This window comes from Taudactylus pleione, unplaced genomic scaffold (genome assembly GCF_031769625.1).
Source record: "Taudactylus pleione unplaced genomic scaffold, aTauple2 ptg000546l, whole genome shotgun sequence".
Lineage (NCBI taxonomy): Eukaryota > Metazoa > Chordata > Amphibia > Anura > Myobatrachidae > Taudactylus > Taudactylus pleione.
The window spans coordinates 4466082-4485438 of NW_028284948.1; the positions used below are offsets into that span (position 1 = coordinate 4466082).

The 19357-nt window shown below is 39.7% G+C and overlaps 1 pseudogene across 1 annotated transcript in view; it reads left to right on the forward strand.

Moving 5' to 3' along the window:
- LOC148500829 (pancreatic alpha-amylase-like) overlaps positions 1-8301 on the forward strand; it is a 28663-nt pseudogene extending 20362 nt beyond the window's left edge. Inside the window, exons 3-10 of the transcript XR_015870114.1 lie at positions 1567-1732; positions 2798-2944; positions 4686-4914; positions 6675-6810; positions 6890-7012; positions 7093-7353; positions 7554-7679; positions 8116-8301. The product of XR_015870114.1 is annotated as a pancreatic alpha-amylase-like (transcript). The remainder of the gene's footprint in view (positions 1-1566; positions 1733-2797; positions 2945-4685; positions 4915-6674; positions 6811-6889; positions 7013-7092; positions 7354-7553; positions 7680-8115) is intronic.
- Positions 8302-19357: the final 11056 nt, after the last annotated feature.

The window sequence follows — 19357 nt, forward strand, 5'->3', positions numbered from 1 at the left end:
GGGCTGATGGAGGTCACTGTGCTCATTGGGACCTTCAAAGCAGCAGATATTTTTCTGTACCCTTCCCCAGATTTGTGCCTCGAGACAATCCTGTCTCGGAGGTCTACAGACAATTCCTTGGACGTCATGCTTGGTTTGTGCTCTGACATGCACTGTCAAGTTTGGGACCTTTATATAGACAGGTGTATGCCTTTCAAAACCATGTCCAAGCAACTGAATTTACCACAGGTAGACTCAAATTAAGCTGTAGGAACATCTCAAGGATGATCAGTGGAAAAAGGATGCACCTGAGCTCAATTTTGAGCTTCATGGTAAAGGCTGTGAATACTTATGTACATGTGATTTCTTAGTTTTTTTTAAATTAAATTTGCAAAAATCTCAAAAATACTTTTTACACATTGTCATTATGGGGTACTGTTTGTAGAATTTTGAGGACAAAAATGAATTTATTCCATTTTGGAATAGGCTGTAACATAACAAAATGTGGAAAAAGTGAAGCGATGTGTATGCCATTATATAATAGATGTTACACCAATCAGGTGCCTACATTTTAATTCCAGTAATGATAGTAAACTATTTTTATCAACTATGATGCTGTTGCACTGGTTATCTAATTTCAGTGACAGAGTGCTGACACTGAACTTCATTTATTAGAGTTGTTACATAATAATGGACTTTACTTACATCAAACATGTGAACAGTTATCAGTACTCCAAACACAAAGCAAATAATATGAAATAAGTACCAAATCTTCAGTGTTTACAGAAGGTAAAAAGAATGTCACGCCATCCCCAGGATGATCTGGCAGCACATTATGTATTCTGGAGAATTAACCAAATTTCTGTAAAACAAATGCATTTAATAACAAACAAGAAAAACATTATGTGACATGCTTTACAGATAATTAAACCCTTTTGTCAGGGAAGAACTGTAATAGTTACTCTTACTGGTATATAACTTTCTCTGTTTGTACCACAAAAAGATATCAACTGACAGGCTATTTGCTACATTTTGCTTTTGCTGTAAAATGCTGAAACTTTTTTTTTACACCGTATTCCGTAAATATATCAGATAAGATGTATTAAACCAACCAATAAAATACCTACAAATCAGATCCTAACTGTCATTTTGCAGGCTGTGTTTGGAAAATGAGAGTAAAGCTGGGTACACACTTGGCCAATCCTCGGTATATTTGACTCCCGATAGACTGGTTTGTCCGACATTGGAAAAGTGAGCACCCTCCGCCAACCGACCCATATTCCCGATCCTGGTCACCTGTTGGGTCTCCTAGTTTTTAAACATGCTTAAAAACCAGGAGACCCGACCGCCGTCCAATGTTACAGTATGTAGACTGTGGAGACCGAAGCTGGCGACTGATCTCCTGTCCTGGCAGCTCTGCACATTGTGGAATATGGAGGGTTCCCAGTACCATCCGCCGATGCGGCAGGCTTGGATCCCGAACCATCAAGTTCCACCAGCTATTAGTGCAGATTTCGGCAGTGGATGTGCTACAGCGGCACTTCCCATTTTATAAATGTCACTGATGCACCATTTTTAAAATTCTAGATGGTACTGCACCCTCATGCCGGATAATATTAGTCAGCAGGGTTTTAGTGCAATGGTGGAGGAAGAGCAAGATGTTGGAAGTCCTGGGGAGGCAGCGGCCATACAAAAGAGCTTAAAGGCCACCGCCTCACCAGGTGAAGATGAAAGAAGATACCGCAAGTTCTGGGTAGGCGATGGCCATGCAAAATTGCTTAGAGGCTGCTGCCCCCTGTGTGAAGCTGACAGATGAAGACAACGGAAGCCCCGGGGGAGAAGGCAGCCATGTAAAGTGCTTAAAGACTGCCACCCCCAGGTGAAGGTGCTGCCCAATAAATTATTTTAACATTAGGTGTTGTGTCTTTTATTCTACTTTTCTTTACAGGTGCTAGCTGGTCCTTGATATCTGGGCATGCTGGCATTTGCGGTTTTCCAAATGCCAACATGCTGGGGCTGCCTTGCTAGGAACTGTTAACCACCTGTAAATAACAATATTAACATACCATGAACCCCGCAACCACCACCTCCACCAGGTGTGCGGGGCATAGCCCTGGGATTTCAGCCCAGGGCTGGTTGTTGCTCGAGAGAGGGGACTCCATTTTATATTTTGAGGTCCCTACTTTCTGAGAAATTTCCATTGCTTACCAGTTTGTGGCTGGTTAATGTGATGGCAGGAGGACCCCATGCTGAGTGTCCCCCTGCAATGGCATCCCTCCGGCTGGTTCAGCCTGGCGCTGGTTATTGGAAAATAGGTGGAACCCCATACAGTTTTTTTTTCACCCTATTTTCCAATATCAGATCAGGCTCAGTGGTCCAGGGCTAGTTGCTGATTTGGGGGAGAACCCTATGATTCTTTTTCTTTAAAATTAACCTTTTCTTTAGCCTGCTCTGTTCATACTGTGCAGTGTAGGTCTGCCCCCTATTATGTAAATTCCGTATGAGTGACAGCCGATTTCAGCAGACTGTTTGGAGGATAGCACAAGTGTGTACCCAGCTTTAGGGGCTTATTGGTTGGTACTTTGTCTCTCTCCACATTATCTCTCTCCAAGGCTTAATACTTCTACCCTATAGTATAGGTTATACATCTACCCTATAGTATAAATGAGAAAAAGAATTGTTGTTGCCGTGCATCTGCTAATTATATTGGCTCAGTACTACTCACTGTCCTTCATGATTCAGAAAATGCTAAGCTGAAAAATAAAGTAATGTTAAAAGCATAACATTACTGTCTGACTGTCACTGGTTTTTATTACAGGTTTCTCCTCCTAATGAGAACTTGATCATTACCAGCCCCAATAGGCCATGGTATGAGAGATACCAGCCAATCAGCTACAAGCTTTGCACTCATTCTGGCACTGAGCAACAATTCAGAGACATGGTCACCAGATGTAACAATGTTGGGGTAAGAACTTTAGAAGTCTTATTTTGGCACATGGCAAATAAACTGGATGGGTACGGGATCCCGGCAGTCAGAATCCCGATGCCAGCATCCGACAAGGATAGGTTACCGACACCTGTCAGTGGGTATCCTAATTCTTCCCCTCTCTCTACCCTAACCCTCCCTCCCCGCACCCTTAACCTAACCCTCTTCTCTTAGTGCCTAACTCTATCCCTCCCCCTAGTGCCTAAGCCTAATGCTAACCTTCCCCCTAATCCCGCTTCTTACCTTCAGGATGCCAGCGGTTGATATGCCGGTGCCGGGAGTCTGACAGGTGTCTGGATTCCGGCATCACCATTCTAAACGCTGGAGTACCCACGGTCAGGTTATTGACCGCATCCCAAAATAAACAATAGCAAAAATAAATAATGGAAATAGTTTTCAAATATGGATTGTCAAAACATGTATTAACAAAGCATTTATCATTCTTTTAGCTTTAAGAACCATTCTAATTGCAAAGTTCTTTTTAAATTAGATCGATCTCTTTTGCCAACCCACCGGGGCAATTATTTTGCAACTAGTTAGTTTATACCATGTGTGGATAACCTAAAAGGTCCATGGTAGTGAACTGAATGTATACAATCTTATTTCACAAAACATCTTCTATAATGCAGTATTTCACAGGCTGATGGACTTGAGGAGATAAGTTGGTGTAAGCACTTCTAGATCTAGGGTTTGGGATATCATACTGTTGTCTCATGTAAATAAAGTGCCATCAATTGTGAATCCTTCACACATTATGCAAACATAGGCAAAGACCTACACAATTAAGTGTCATGGACTACCGGTTGAAGTAGAAAGTCACTAAAAGATTTTCAGTTTGCCCCTTTGTTTAAATAATTAACTTTTGGAAAATAAGTTAGAATAGACAACTGAGATGTGTTAGGACCATTGACCCATTGACCACATGGTAACATTGAGAACTACAGTGATGCTAATCAGGTTCAGTACTGAATTTTCTTTACCAAGAAGCTCTAATCATGATAAAACAACACATGCAACAAATCTAGAAACACTACACATTTCATAAAGCAAAATAATGTATTACATTCTACTACTATTCTGTGCTACAGAAATCTTTATATAATGCCATTATTATATCCTATATGAAGGTTTCTTTGTAAGGATTACATTTCATCCCTGATCGATTTGATGATTACATATTATGACTAGTAAGAAGGTATCAGTTCAACTACAGTAAGTTACTTTATAGGCAAAATCCAAAACATCTACTTCAAAGAAATGGTAAGATCGCAATGAAACTTTTTTATATTAAGTAGAGATGTGTGGTTCGGTTTTTGTGAAAAACAAACACACTCAAACTTAGGAATTCCGAATCAAATAGACTCCCGCCTTGGATCCCTTTTGGGATTCCAAGTAGGACCGAGTCCCGGCTCAGGTCTTCTTTAAATTTTGAACTTGGATTTAAGAAATGAATCTCTGTTATGGATTGCATATAAACAGGTCCAAGTTACATGATTTTAGTTGTTTGTATAAATTTTAAAGCAAACCAAAATGGAATGCGAACCAAAACACTTGAGGGTGGTTTTGCCAAAATAAGAACCATAACATTTGAGGGTGGTTTTGCAAAAGCCAAAACACAGTCCATGCACATCTCTAATATTAAGTTCAATTGATAATTTAACTTTCTGGAGAAAATTATCTTCAATAAAACTGGAAAGATCTAAAACCTGTTGATCTCTAGGTGAGAAACTGCCGCCTTGTGGGTCTCCTGGACTTGGCACTGGAAAAGGATTATGTGCGTGGAAAATTCACTACATATTTGAACAACCTCATCAGTATTGGAGTGGCTGGTTTCAGACTTGATGCAGTAAAGCACATGTGGCCTGGGGACATCCTGGCTATTACCAGCAATCTGAACAACCTGAACACTCAGTGGTTTGCCAGTGGGACTCCTCCTTTTATCTTTCAGGAGCTAAGAAGTGAATGAGAAATACATATTAGAACTGCAGAATTTAAGATTTACTGACTGTTTTTTGTTTTTAAATGCACATATCACAAGCATAAACTTAAAATGTGATGTTTACCTGGATAAATGCAGAAGTTGGTGTGCAATTTTGTGCAAATGTAATTTTGCAGCACAGTGTGAATTGTGATGGTGTTGTCATTATGCTCTGTGGAGTGGTGGTGAATAAGAGAGAAAAAAAAATTACCCTTTTGTTTTATAGCTACCAGTAGTAGCATGGCTTTCTCTCCATAATGTTTATGTTATGGTACATTTACGTTACTGTTCTTAGAGGACATTCAATAAATACATCAACATGTGTCAACTCATGATCTTAAGGGAAAATAAGCACCACATACTTTTCTACCTTGGACTGGACCTTGTCGCTCCTTGCTCCCAGCACATGACATCAGGACATCAGAGAAGAGAGGACTGGAAGGGTGTATGGTAGGCCCACTGCAAGCCAGAAACAGGTGCCATTGGGGAGGCAACGGTGCTACCCCCAACCTTGCGCCTTTTGTGGCGGCACTAGTCGCACACTCATTACAACCCTAACCACATTTACAAAAAGGTCACTTCCTTATATCTTCTATCAATTTTACAGGCAAAAATTGCCTGCTGCTCACTAGTTCAAAGAAACCTATCCAAATCTGCTTAATATCACCCACTGTCATGTAAATGTAAATAATGTACTGCCTTCACCATCTACAAAATGATAGTTAGAAGGTATCCTGTCTGTTTTCTAAAAAAATAAATACACAAAGACTTGAACTATAGTATTGAACTAATGAGCTACCTACCTTTGTTGAGCTAAGTGAAATATACAACTTGAGGCATGTGGTAGTTTTAAACAATGACAAATGACTGGTAGTTGTAATGCATCGAGGCGCAAAATAGGAATTAATGATTTTAATGGTAGAAGGTAATAATAATAGTGAACAATATATTATGCATTAATAAATACCAATAAAAATGACAATAAAAATAACAATCCAAAAAAATTTCAGTAAAAAATTGTTTTCATAAATAGTCTAAAATATATATAATTCAGATTAAGCCTAAATGCATTAGATCAATATAAATTAGATGGTATGATTACAATTGAGATACAACATATGGGCACCTCAGGAAGAAGGCAGTTCAGTGTATTCCAAATGATGGCATCAATGTGTATACAGCAACATCACACATATATATCTCTTTGAATTCCTATGGTTTGCAGATTTAATTAGCTGTTTTAAATACCATCAGTCATAGACATTCACCATAGCAAGTGGATAGGTGGTGTTGGGTAATGAAAGTTTCTCAAAAAGGATTCGGTCAGGTAAAACAGTCTTCAGTTTTTACTTTAAACTCTCTCCGTTGTCTGGAAGTTATAGTGAGACTTTCCAGATAGTTTACATGAATGGGGCGGTGCGCGCACCTCCTACCTTTGTGCTGATATCTGTGGGAAGTGGTGTTGCCTCCGTCTGGTTGCTCCCCGGGTCCTGATGACAAAGTTGGAGACCCGTTCTCGGTGGGTCCAGTGATGCAGCGGCCGGACCTCAAGTGTCAATAGCCGCTGAAGGTGAGGGAGAGCCGGCGGTGAGCGTGCACGCCTGTGTCACCGTCGGATCCCTTCTTCTGGGTAGCGCTCCTTCCAGGGGGCGTGGCCAACGCGTTTCACCCATCCAATCAAATGCGGGCTTCGTCAGGGCTGCCAATGACAAATGACTGTTTTTTTCTGACAGGTGATTGATCTTGGTGGAGAAGCTATTTCTTATAGCCAGTATTTAGGAAATGGACGTATAACAGAATTCAAATATGGAGCAAAACTTGGAAATGTCATTAGGAAGTTGAATGGAGAGAAGATGGCATAATTGGTGTAAGTCCAGTGCATGTCTTACTGCTCGCTGAACAAGTAAGGTATTACAGGTTATATGAATTACTTTTTTATGTTCCAGGAACTGGGGAGTAGGCTGGGGTTTCATGCAGGATGATATAGCCTTGGTATTTGTAGACAACCACGATAACCAAAGAGGTCATGGTGCTGGAGGAGCCTCCATCCTCACCTTCTTTGATGCTCAGTAAGATTATATTCTAGAGTGAAAAAACAGCTCTTTTAATGTTTTTGTTCTAAAGTTCTTATGATTTATAATATTTGCAGTCTGTACAAAATGGGAGTTGGCTTTATGTTGGCACATCCATATGGAGCTACACGTGTAATGTCAAGTTACCGCTGGACAAGAAACATTGTGAATCTTTGTAAATTGTACAGCTCATTGATTCAGCGTACTTCTATGTAGGATCTTAATGATTGGATTGGACCACCAACTAACACTGATATGTCAACCAAACCAGTCACAATTAATGCAGACTCTACTTGTGGCAATGGCTGGGTCTGTGGACACAGATGGCAGCAGATTAAGTGAGTAATTAAAGTGCACATAACGAGCCAAACAATTTGTCCTCCTCTTGATATATATATATATATATATATATGTGTGTATATATATATATATATATATATACACAGTAGATATATATACAAACACACACATGCATACTTACTGTGAGTTATTATGTGTGTTATATAGTTTTAGCACAGATGTGGTTTGTTGTTTTCAGACACATGGTCATCATCCGTAACACAGTTAATGGGCAATCATTCACTAACTGGTGGGACAATGGAGGAAACCAAATTGCTTTTGGTCGTGGAAACAAAGGGTTCATCATTTTTAATAATGAGACCTGGTGAGTGATGTGTCTGCTCAAAAGTGCCTATATGTTTGGAGATGAGCAATATTTTAGCAATGACTAAATGGCTGGTTTCATACAGTATTGCCAATAAAGAAAATATTTAAGACCAGTAAACTCACTTCGGTTTTATCAAAACAAAAATAATTTAATCTGCTATCTTCACAATTCACTCTGCTATCCAACTATAATATGGGTACCAAAAATAATTCCCAAATTTATTGTGGATCCCAAAATGAAAACTTTAAGAACCGTTAATCTATAGCCTTCTTAATCAACATCATTAAACCTTTTGTAACGTAATTGAATTGTTCTGTTTTCCATACTCCTTATGTTAAGACTGCAAGACTCACTCATTTACATTTACTTTTATAGTGTCAGCAAATTCCGGTGCACTTTACAATTAGAAATGAATTTTACATTGATGTTTTAGGAATATGGATGTTACTTTGAACACTGGACTTACTGCTGGAACATACTGTGATGTCATCTCAGGGCAAAAAGTAGGCCCAAGTTGTACTGGCACACACATAACTGTTAGCAGCACTGGCTTAGTGCGTTTCACAGCAGTTCTGCTGAAGATCCATTCATTGCCATCCATGTCAATGCCAAGTTGTAAAAAATACTGTAATTGAATCATGCCTATCAATAATAAAGTGATTCAAACAGTGCTTATGACTTGAATTTTGTTATTCCTATAAATAGGCATTGTCTCAGGCAACAAGTTGTAGGTGCAGGAAAGTTCACATATTTTTAAAGAAATGTCAGGTTCCTTGAAGCAAGTGACTAAATTAGTGGTTTTTAACTTGTCGGCATATTTAATGAAGCTTACAACTTGCAATGCTGTATTTGTATTTTAAAATGAACACAAGTCATATGCAAACATTTATGGTTGTAAACACAATAAGATCACTTCCACAGGGCGATCGTTTTAAGAATTCAGTCTGTTGGGTCAAAATTAATGATGTAAAAAATGACGAAGTTGATATTCAGCGTGTTGACCCTAATGAAATGTTGACATTGTCTGAATGTCGACAATGTGGTTTTAAGGTAAGTCTATCACGGACCCTAATGCCAGATCACCATGCCAACTACTTTTTTTATCTAGTTGACCCCCGTTCCGACTTTGCTGGAACCCAACTGTAATGGTCAGATCGCCTGTCTGTCTCCTACATCAAGCAGAACACACCTCAGCTTCACTCGGAAGTCTCTAATAAACTCCAGATGCGAGTGGGCAAAACTTTTTCAGTGCTGCGAGGAGTTATCCAAACATCAGCTTATGAAGAGGTTGCAAACTAAAACCACCCAATGTGTAATTGTCACTATGCTTCTCTGTCACATATGCCTTCATTCTTTGTAAATATGTGTAAAGATTCATTGTTTTGATGTTATTTTTCTGACACAAAATTGGCAAAAGAAAGTAACAATTAATGACTAATTCAAATAAATATCTTTTGAACTTTAGGGGCATATGTATCAAAATAAATTTACTATAAGCAGCCCAGTAACAGCTACCAGCAGCAACATCCTAATACAATTTTCACCACCAACACCCTTATCATTGACCTTCTCAGGACTAGTATGAAGTAGTCCTGTGTCATTGGATAAAATGCAATCTGACTCCTGTAATGCAATCCATAATTCCCAAGAAGAATCTCTGGGTGCTAGGACAGCTGCTGTTGGGAGTAGATTATCATCTCAGATGGAGAACAAAAGCCTAGATGTTTCCAGTAATTGTTTGTCAAACAATTGTTTGAAAGGGGAAGCAAGTATGACAGCTATAATCGGATTACACAGCAGATCATCAATGCCATCACAACCATGTTGGCACTTGATCTGCATCCAGTATCTGCAATAAACACAACAAGTTTTAGATGATTAGTAGAGGCCATGTGCCCACACTACCAAATTTCATATCTATTCTATTTCTCTCCAAAAGTATTCCCACAGCTATACAGAGAGGTCAATGTCATTGCTTTCCTTGAGAACACCATTGTACCCATTATCCACCTAACTACGGTTATGAAGACAAGTGGAAATGGTCAAAGAAAAGACTACATGACTGTGACAGCTCACTGGATTTCTCCTACAGTAGCAGCAGCAACTATATCATCATCCTCATTCTGTTGACAGAGCAGGTCTACCACACAATGCCAACTCATTCACAAACAAGCTACTTTATGTATTGCTGGCTTCACAAAAACACATACCAGTATAAACGTGTTGCATGAACTTCAGTATGTTATATTCAAATGGCTTTACCCCTCCCCTGGATATCTAATTTTTGGCATTCTATAACAGCTTGTAGATTGCACCATCATGCAAAGAATGTGCCCTGCCAAATTATCAATTAAAACAAGAAGAATAAACAAGATGGAATTATACACTTTAGACCTGATTCATAGGTCTACGCTAACTGCATGTATTGCCGATGTTCAAGTAGTTGCACAATATTTGCAACTGTGCATGTGCAAAATATTGTGAAAACCCTGCATTACCCTGAGTACAAGCACAAATGCACTGTTGCATGTGGAATTGCTGGTATCAGAAATGTCAAGGCAAAGCCAGGGGCATTCCTGGGCAGTGATTGGGAGGTGGCCTGAAGTGAACGAGAAAAAAATAAAAATCTGTCACATGGGTGTGTTATGGGAATGTCAGTGAAAGTGGCTGTGATGCAGAGCCGCTTCTAGATGGTAAAACTGCACCTGCCATAGGGCATGTGCAAGTGTTTATGGGGCACGCGCTTGTATGCTGATGGTGGATTGTCAGAACCACCGGCTGCGTTATGCACGGGCAGTGAAAGTGTGTTTCTCAGGGCTTGTACATTGCAGGACATGCTAGTACACATGGGAAAGGAGGAAATAATAGGAGATAATATTTGCATATTATGGTTTCTGCATCTCTGGCAACAGGTGCTAGTGCAGACACAGCAGCATCCTCCTCTAAATCAGGGCTTTTATATGCATAAGCGACTGTATGAACAGCAGAATGCCAATCAAGAGCTACACATATGACTATGATAGAGGAAGAAAGGGAACATGTTATCTTACTGCGGCACACTGGAGAATCCTTTCAGTTGTATGCAAGCTACTAAAGCAATTTGAAAGTGCAACAAACTAAGTTTGGACACTGGCAGTCTGAGTCAAATCATATCCCTAAGTAAACTAATTAAAAAGCATTTAGAGAAGCTAATGGAGGATATGATGGAAGCAGGTGATTCTGCTAATGATGTTGGCCATGTAGATCAAGGTCTTCATTCCCTTTGCACATGCACCCAAGGGTGTGCAAGACCTTGCAAAATAATGGCTATATTTTGTCAACCATACTTGATCCTAGGTATAAGTCCTTTGACATGTCTTTTTATCCATATGACCAAGTTATTAAGAAAACAGATCCTTGTGAGAAAGTTGACCGACTAGTCTCAAGTGCTTCAGCTAGTGCTGGTGGTGGTGGTAGTAGTAGTAATAATAAAAATAATAGTAAGAAAAAACTTTTTTACAGAGATTCACATATGATAATTGAAAGGGTAGGCTTAAATAAAATGCCCATTTTTGACCGCGTTGACTCTACCACATCTCATTGTCATGCAGTGTTCATTTGTAGAATGGTTGAGGAATAATTTTATATTATACAAATTATTTCTTTCATTTCAGTTTTTTTTCAAAAAGTTTTGCTCTAAATCATAATTATTGATGACAAGATATAACTTTAACTCACAGCCCATATTTAGTCTTTCCCAATTGAAAGTATCCACAATGTTGTAAGGAGGCAGTAGGGGTAGTCCTATCTTGGGTGCTCACCTCAGATGTCTCTTCACCAGAGTCCCTTGCAAGGATGATTCTTCAGTTTGATGTGGTATGAACAACAAACAAGGATCAGTAAGATCCCTGCTTGATACAGTGGAATTCTGGCACTGATTAAGCTTGGATTGCAGTTGCTAATATGCACGCAATTGGACGATTGTTGCGTACTGTGCATGCAGCTGCATCACAGTGCATGAATCGGCCACTGAGATCGTGACTGCGTTCGCAGTGACTATGCAGACCCATCGCAGATTGATTGACAGGAAGTGCCGTTTGTGGGTGGTGAAGGGGTGTGGTTGGAGAAATGGAGGCGTGCCAGTGCATTTCAACGCCATTGCATGGGTGTGCATAAATTAGCCACTGCGATGCCCTATGCAGCCTGAGGCCTCATAGCGTGTGCTGAAGCTAGCAATTTTTGAGTAAGGTCAGAGCTTGTGCAAGTGTGCGTGAGGCTGCAATGGTACTCGATTGTACCAATGGTTTTGCAGTCTTGCTAAACATTATGGATGTGTAAGGTAAAGTGGGCATCCTTACATAGTGCTGCGATGGCAAAGCGATCGCAATGAATTAGCATACTATCGCAGTTGAACTGCGTTCATAATCGCCATTGCAATCGCAATAGAGATCCTTACTGAATCAGGCCCTTTAACAGGTATTCCTCCTTTGGGTAGAGTGTAAGATTATTATTGCCTTTTTTTGTCTCAGAACCCGAGTTTCACCCATGGGTGCATGCACATGAGGTAGAAAACTACAACCTTACATTGTAAGGCCCACTTGCGCCCAGAAAGAGGACAGAAAAACATTAACTGCTACTGTAGATATTCTCTTTAATTTACCTTGTCATCTGACCCCAGAGCTCTTCTTCCTTGGAGGTCCATCTGCTCTCGCCACTGATGAACTGACCTCGCTGCACACGCACTAGCTATTTTAACCTTGTCTTTTTTAAGTTTAAAGTTTAATTTATTTTCAAACATTTTGTAGTATTTGTCATATGTGCACAGCTTTCTAGAAAGTACTGCTTTTTCCTCAATAGGTACCTTTTGTAAAGACTGGACCTCTGCATTTCTCTTCTTTTTATGTAATGACAAGAATGATAATTACTTATTTAATCTCTTCAGTAACTGTTCTTTAGGCATGAAGGTTCCAGAAAAATGTCTTTCCTTACAAATTAAGTACAGTAATTTATATATTTTGAGAGCTCACAAAATGTGGTTTTGTTTCTGATAACCAGTTGGTTACTGGCTATCTGATATTAGAGCTTCCTGTTAAATTCAAATCCAGATGATGACTTTTATTAAAACGTGGTATCAGTCTGTGTTTTCTTTGGCACTTTAATTTTAGAAATGTTGACTTTTGTTTTGTAATTTTTCACAACCTGGTGTGTCCTCACCATCTAACTTCATTTAGGATGTTTTTTATTTGTAAACAACTAAGGGTCTGTAATATGTATTAGCTCTAGCATTTACACTGCAATTGGGTTACCAAGTTGTAGAAGACTGGCAAATCATGTGATCTGGTCTTATAGAGCCTTGTGTGTGATTTTTGTCATCTGCCATTTGTGGTGCAGCTTCTCTGTGGTGGAAAAGTCACATTTACAAACTGATAATGACAGATTCTGCACTTGATCCGAAACTAAAAAAGAGAAGTGTTTAAGTAGACAATCGTCAAGTTCTTACCCAGGGCCGTTTTTTCAACATCAGTATCTACTTTTGAACTGGCCTCTAAATCTGCCACCACATAATTTGCATTAATTGCACAAAATGACATCAGTTTGTATTTATTTCTAATATATTCTATAGGTGTTGTGTCTGATATTAAACTGGTGTGTGTTTGTGTTGCTGCTCTATCACTAAGATTAGACAGCCAGCTCCCTGTTTTGAGTGTTCATTTATAAAACTGACTGTAAATGACTAGAAATGGACACTAATGATATTCATAGTAAAGTAGGAACTTAAAAAAATTAAATTCCATGATTTTACCTGTTTTTGACCTTTTTTAAATTAAGTCTAAAACCATTACAAAAACACACAATGATTTTGGACAAAGCCAAAGCCAAAACACGAAATATGGTTTCAGAGGTAAAGCCAATATCAAAACCAAAATATAGGGTTTAGCGAACATCTCTACTTACTACTATTACAAAACAAGAGGACCTCAAGCATATAAATAAATTACTGATATTATTAGATTGTTTATTTAGAAGGAGTTCCATAGTGCCAAAGAAGGGGGAATACAGCAAATGGTAATTTATATTAGATGTGTGTCCAGACTCCTGTGTTTTGGTTCTAATTCATCATTGTGTTTTGGTTTTGCCAAAGTCACCCTCAAGTGTTCTGGTTCTATTTTTTTTTTTTAAAATATAAAAACAGCTAAAATCATGTATTGTGGGCATTTTTCTTGTTCCTACAGTATTATTAACATCATAACATTAATTTCCAGTCAATTTTGACCAGCTCACAATATTGGTTTCAGTTTTCACCCATATTGGCCAAAAGCTGCAGCAAGCTGACTGGCTAAATTAAGCAACAAAGCAGCGGCACAAACACATAGCAGTTTAAAAAAGAACATAGCACATCAAGGAAACATACAGTAGTGACACTGTAGTGGCAGACAGGATGACAGTTTAATATAAACAGTAGTATGCTATAGAATGTTTTGATTAATCAAGAACTAGATCAGAGGCCCAAGGCCAGCACAGGTAAATAGATGTGGAGTATTTAGTGGAAGCCAGATAAAGCATTGATTGATTAATTACAGTGTTACTATAACTATAAAAAAAAAATTGGAGAAATGAAAAATACTATTAAAAAAGAAGCATCCACACATATGTGTGGGTTAGTGGTTAATGCTAGTACAACCTCAACCTTTACAAGTTAGGATTGCCAATTTTGGGTATGGATAATGATATCATCAAAGTAAGCCGAAGCATAGATGCTATGAGGCACCAAATCTGGTCCATGACATGATAGTTTAAAAGAATTTAGCACAGGAAACTTAGTGGTGCAGCAGTGGCAGATAGGTTGGCTGTTTAATAAACTACAGCTGTAGAAACCTTCTCTACATGCCAGGTTCCATGCTACTCTGCTAGCTCTGGGCATCTCTTTTCATGCCTTTTTTACACAAAAATGCATCTTAATCGCAAGTCGATGCAACTAGGATACAGTAGGAGAATGTGCTGATTAATTTGATATGCAAAAGTTGTATATCTGTGTGTGACTGAGTCCATGAACATGTATATGAAGTGCTACAATGCAGAGGCTGCAGGTTTTTTTTTCACACCAAATACCATTGTGCATCATTTACAGGGATGTAGTCTGGAAGCCGACTGTCTAAATGCTGACCGCCGGCTTCCAGACTCTTTAATCCTGGAATGGTACTAATGACAGGCGTCAAATACTCAACGCCTGTCATTATCCATACGCCGGAAGACCGACGCACGGCATACATAATGAAGGTAAGTCAGGCGTGGACAGCCACGTGGGGGGGGAGGTGAGGGTTAGGTTTAGGGTTCCAAGGGGGGACTTAGGGTTAGTCTCCCCCCGGGAGTTTAGGGTTAGGCTAGGGGAAGGGGGGATAGGAACCCCCGTGGGGAGTTTAGGGTTAGGCACCCCCTTGGGAGACTTGGGTTTAGGCTGTGGGGAAGGCGGGTTTGGTTTAGGCAATTAGGGGGGTTTAGGGTTAGGCACCCCTAAGGGAGGGTTAGGGTTAGGGGGTAGAATTAGGTTAGCGATACTTACCTTTTGATGATCGGGATCTTCACACTTGCTGGGCTGCCGCTGTTGGGATTTCAACCGCTGGCCATGCGGCCGGCGGTAATACCTACTAAACCCTATTTACAGACTCAGTCGCACACAGATATACATGTGTTACATATAAAATTAATCAGCACACTCTCCTGATGCATGCTAGTCACATCACATTGCAAATAAAAGTTTAATTTTCTGGTAAACAAACACATAAAAAAGGCCAATATCAGTGATTGCTGCCAGAGTAAAGTCTAGTAAAAAACTGGATCACCATCAAACTTACTCCAAAAATTAATTCACAGTCCTGAGGCCAGTACAAGTAAATAGAGATGGAGTAACAGGCTAGTATTCTTTACACTAATACAGCATAGCTCATAATGAAAAGTGGTGCAAGTTGGAATTTTCATTTGGCCCTCATACCCACCCTTAAAACTTACCTCTCCAGGGTCCCACATTGGGTTGTCTCAGCGCTGCACAGAAGGCCGGAAAATGGCAGCCATGCCCATTTTTCCGCATGCACAGTGAGGAAATCACAGGTGCAGTAAACTCTGGGCACACCTTATTGCATAGAGTCTACTGATACTGCGGTGGCCGGCCAGTTGCATCAGTCAGCTGCTGGCTGCTGAGGAGAGAGGAGGGGGCCCCGGACGGGGAATGCACATGGGTCCCCTCCTCTCTTCCCAAAGGTTGGCAGCTGCCTGATGCGGCTGGCCAGCCATCGCATCATCAGTAGACTCTGGGCACTGATTGCTGGAAAAATGGGGTGGCCACAATTTTCCCAGCGATTCCTCACTGTGCATGTACAAAGCACCAGAGAATTGGACGCAAAACCTCGGAGAGGTAAGTTTTAGATAACATGGGTGCAGGGTGTGCGGTGCGGGCCTCCCTTGACACACTGCGCACTTTGTACCCATTATAGATATGCCCCTGTGGAGAGCTTTTCTGGGTCCATCCAAAGAATAGTTCTTAGAGAAGATATATCCCAAAAATGTAATCTACTTCTGTTCAAGGATGCATTACTCCAACTTACAGTATAGTTGATTCACGCAAAGATTGTTTAAGACTTGTGGAAGCTTAGTTTATAAGAAACATTATAGTTTACATAATTCCATGTTTAATATGATTTGTAAAGAATATTGCTAATGCAGTTTAATGTGTGACATTTGTACACACTTACTGTATATCTAAGTAATGAGTTGAGTTGTCTTTAAGACCGCTGCCTGTGAAAGTTGTTTATCTGAAGAACTTGACCATTTATGTATAATTTTGGGCTAGGGTTAGATACAAACCAAATATAGGGATACAGAACACAACAAACATCCCATGAAGGAATCTATTTCTATTCTATTGCCAAAGAAAGAGGCCAACAAGAAAAACCTTGTCCAATCTGATGAATGTTATATTCAACTATGCCAAATGTTATTACATGCTTGAATAATGTAGAGTGTTCAAGAAATATGATATAAGTGAGTGTATTAACTGAAGATTGTAATAGAAGGTATAAAAACTCTGTACTGAAATCAATCATTGTTAGTGAGTGCAGCCAACCCTGGGAGATATGTGCATGCTCCCAGATCTATTTATTTATTTAATTCATTAATTACAAATTCTTAAGTATACTGGATTGGAGTCTATTACTTTATGCAACAAGGGAACACCTGGTAAAAATTAATATCCCACAGACTTCACTCACGTGGTTGCGATGAGGTCAGAAAAAAAACAGAATGTCGCCTGAGTAGACCACAATGTACTTATGTTAGAATATGTTGTTCATCTGTTTTTGGAAGACAGCTGTTGCATTACTTAATCCGATTGACATGACCAAATATTCGTAATGCCCATAACTGGTGTTACTGTATATGCCATCTTCCACTCATACCTGCATCTCTTATTAAATTGTCTTTGCAGCTTTCTCACTGAATACATTGATAAAGAATTGATGCAAGGAGTTGGTTTGAATGGTAGAAAAATTTGGAATAAGCCAACATGGAGAAACTACGGATTTAAAGCATTTATGATGACAACATAGTCCTCAAGATAGGATTTGGGAGTGGGATCATGTAACTATAACAAGGAAAGACCCAAAATAATTGGGTTCATGGCAGTTGAAAGCACAAATAAAGATACAAGCATCATATGGAGAGTAGCAAAGTCATTCACTGGGTCTGATGATGAATGGTAGCAGTCAGAATTTTACTTCCATTCACACTAATTATTCGGAGAAACGACCACAAAACCATGATAGGAATTCCGTATTCTTTAACAACCTAGGCTATAATGAAGTTCCATTTTCTGGAATCCAAGGAGGCTTTAATAGGATCTGAGGACTTGCTCAAAAGATGAGGTATCTTCTATTGGGATGTAATCTTACACCCCTTTAACAGTTAGGCCTTCTTGTTTCTCAAATGCTTGGGACAATTGTTGAAGAGGTGTTCTTACTATCTGCAATACAGGCAGAGCTTGTTCCTGAACAACCTTTCACGCTGCTCAGTAGAGAGATGTGATTTCCCAAGTTGCATTGGCTTTTCAGGGAATACATGAGTAATTGAAAACTGGGGAGCTAATCTGTAAACAGAGCATTGGGATTGTTCTTTTTCTTGAGCTCTCTTCTCATGGTGAAGATCCACCTTGATGTAAACTGATATCAAATCATCCAGGGACGATGGCCGCTACAGAGAAGCTAAGTTGTCCTTTTTTTCATTCTGAAAACTGCTTCCAGAAGGTGGCAACAAGGGTTTCATAATGCCAAGGAAGTTCAGAAGCTAGATTCCTAAAGTGTACAGCATATTGGCCTATGGATTGTGTCCCTTGTTTCAGGTGTAAAATTGCAGAAGCTGCAAAAGTCACCCAGCCAGGCTCATCAAAGACTTTATTAAAGGCATCCAGGAAATCCATACTACTGTTTTCATTCAGGCCAGAATATACTGTCACAACTGTTGCTGGAATACTGTCGATGCTAATCCTACAAATTGGATTGGCATAAACACAGAGTAGAGGTGCAGAGTTTCGTGTATCTGTGGCCTTCACCAGAGACCTGCACAAAGGGGGTTTGGGCTTTGCAGGTTTTGGCCCTCTGACATGGTTCCGAGCATACAGGACTGGTAAACTCTGGAGGGAACAAAGGCAGGCAGTAAACTGGGCACTTTGAGGTGTACTGAAAGAGGTAGTCAGACACAGGTCAAAACCAGACAGGCAACACCATACCAGGGAACAGGCAGATGCAAGACAGGTAGAAGACACAGTCAGAACCAGGAAGTCGCAGGAAGCAGTAGCAAGGGAGCAGGCAAAATGAGTCATCAAATTGGTCAGATTAGGATGCAGGTGAGTCACAGGTAGCACAGGCGAACAGACGCTGGTGTGAGCACGATACTCTGGCAATGATACATACTGTCAGAGGAGTTTAAAAAGGATGGGCTGTTTAAATTTAGTGCACACATGATTTCAGCCTATCTATATATTCTATCTATCTATCTATCTATCTATCTATCTATCTATCTATCTATCTATCTATCTATCTATCATAAAATCTAAGATTGGGCCGAATTCAATACAGTGCGATGATGAATAGCTACGGTACGGAGCTTCCGCAGCTATTCAATACACCGCGCTGTTTGCCTTGTCAGGAATTGGTTAAGTCAGAGAATGCTGATTCTCACGACTTAACCTGGGTGTTAAGGCGTGGTAACCGGCATTCTCTGACTAAAGTGCCAGCTGTGAGGCTGCTAGTGTTGCGCTAAGCCAGAAAACAGCTATGCGTTCGGAACTTTTGTCGGATTTCTCCTTGCATTCCAAGGGGGGTGCGAGAAGAAATCCTTTAGCCACCCAAACAGCACGGTGTATTAAATAGCTGCTGCATTCATCATCGCACTGAATTGAATTCAACCCATTATAATAGTTTGATATTTTTAATTGGGATTTGATATCTTGTATAGCTTTTAGACCAAGTTTGAATTGGTCTAATATATCTCAAGCGCTGGTCTTTAAATGTTAACATGTTCTTGTTTGTTTATTGTATGAAATCTATCAATATTCTTTAGACCACAGATAGGATTTGGATTTATTTGTTAGTATTTTGTATGCTAAGTTCTACAAAATACACTATACCTATAATGCCTTTAACGACCAC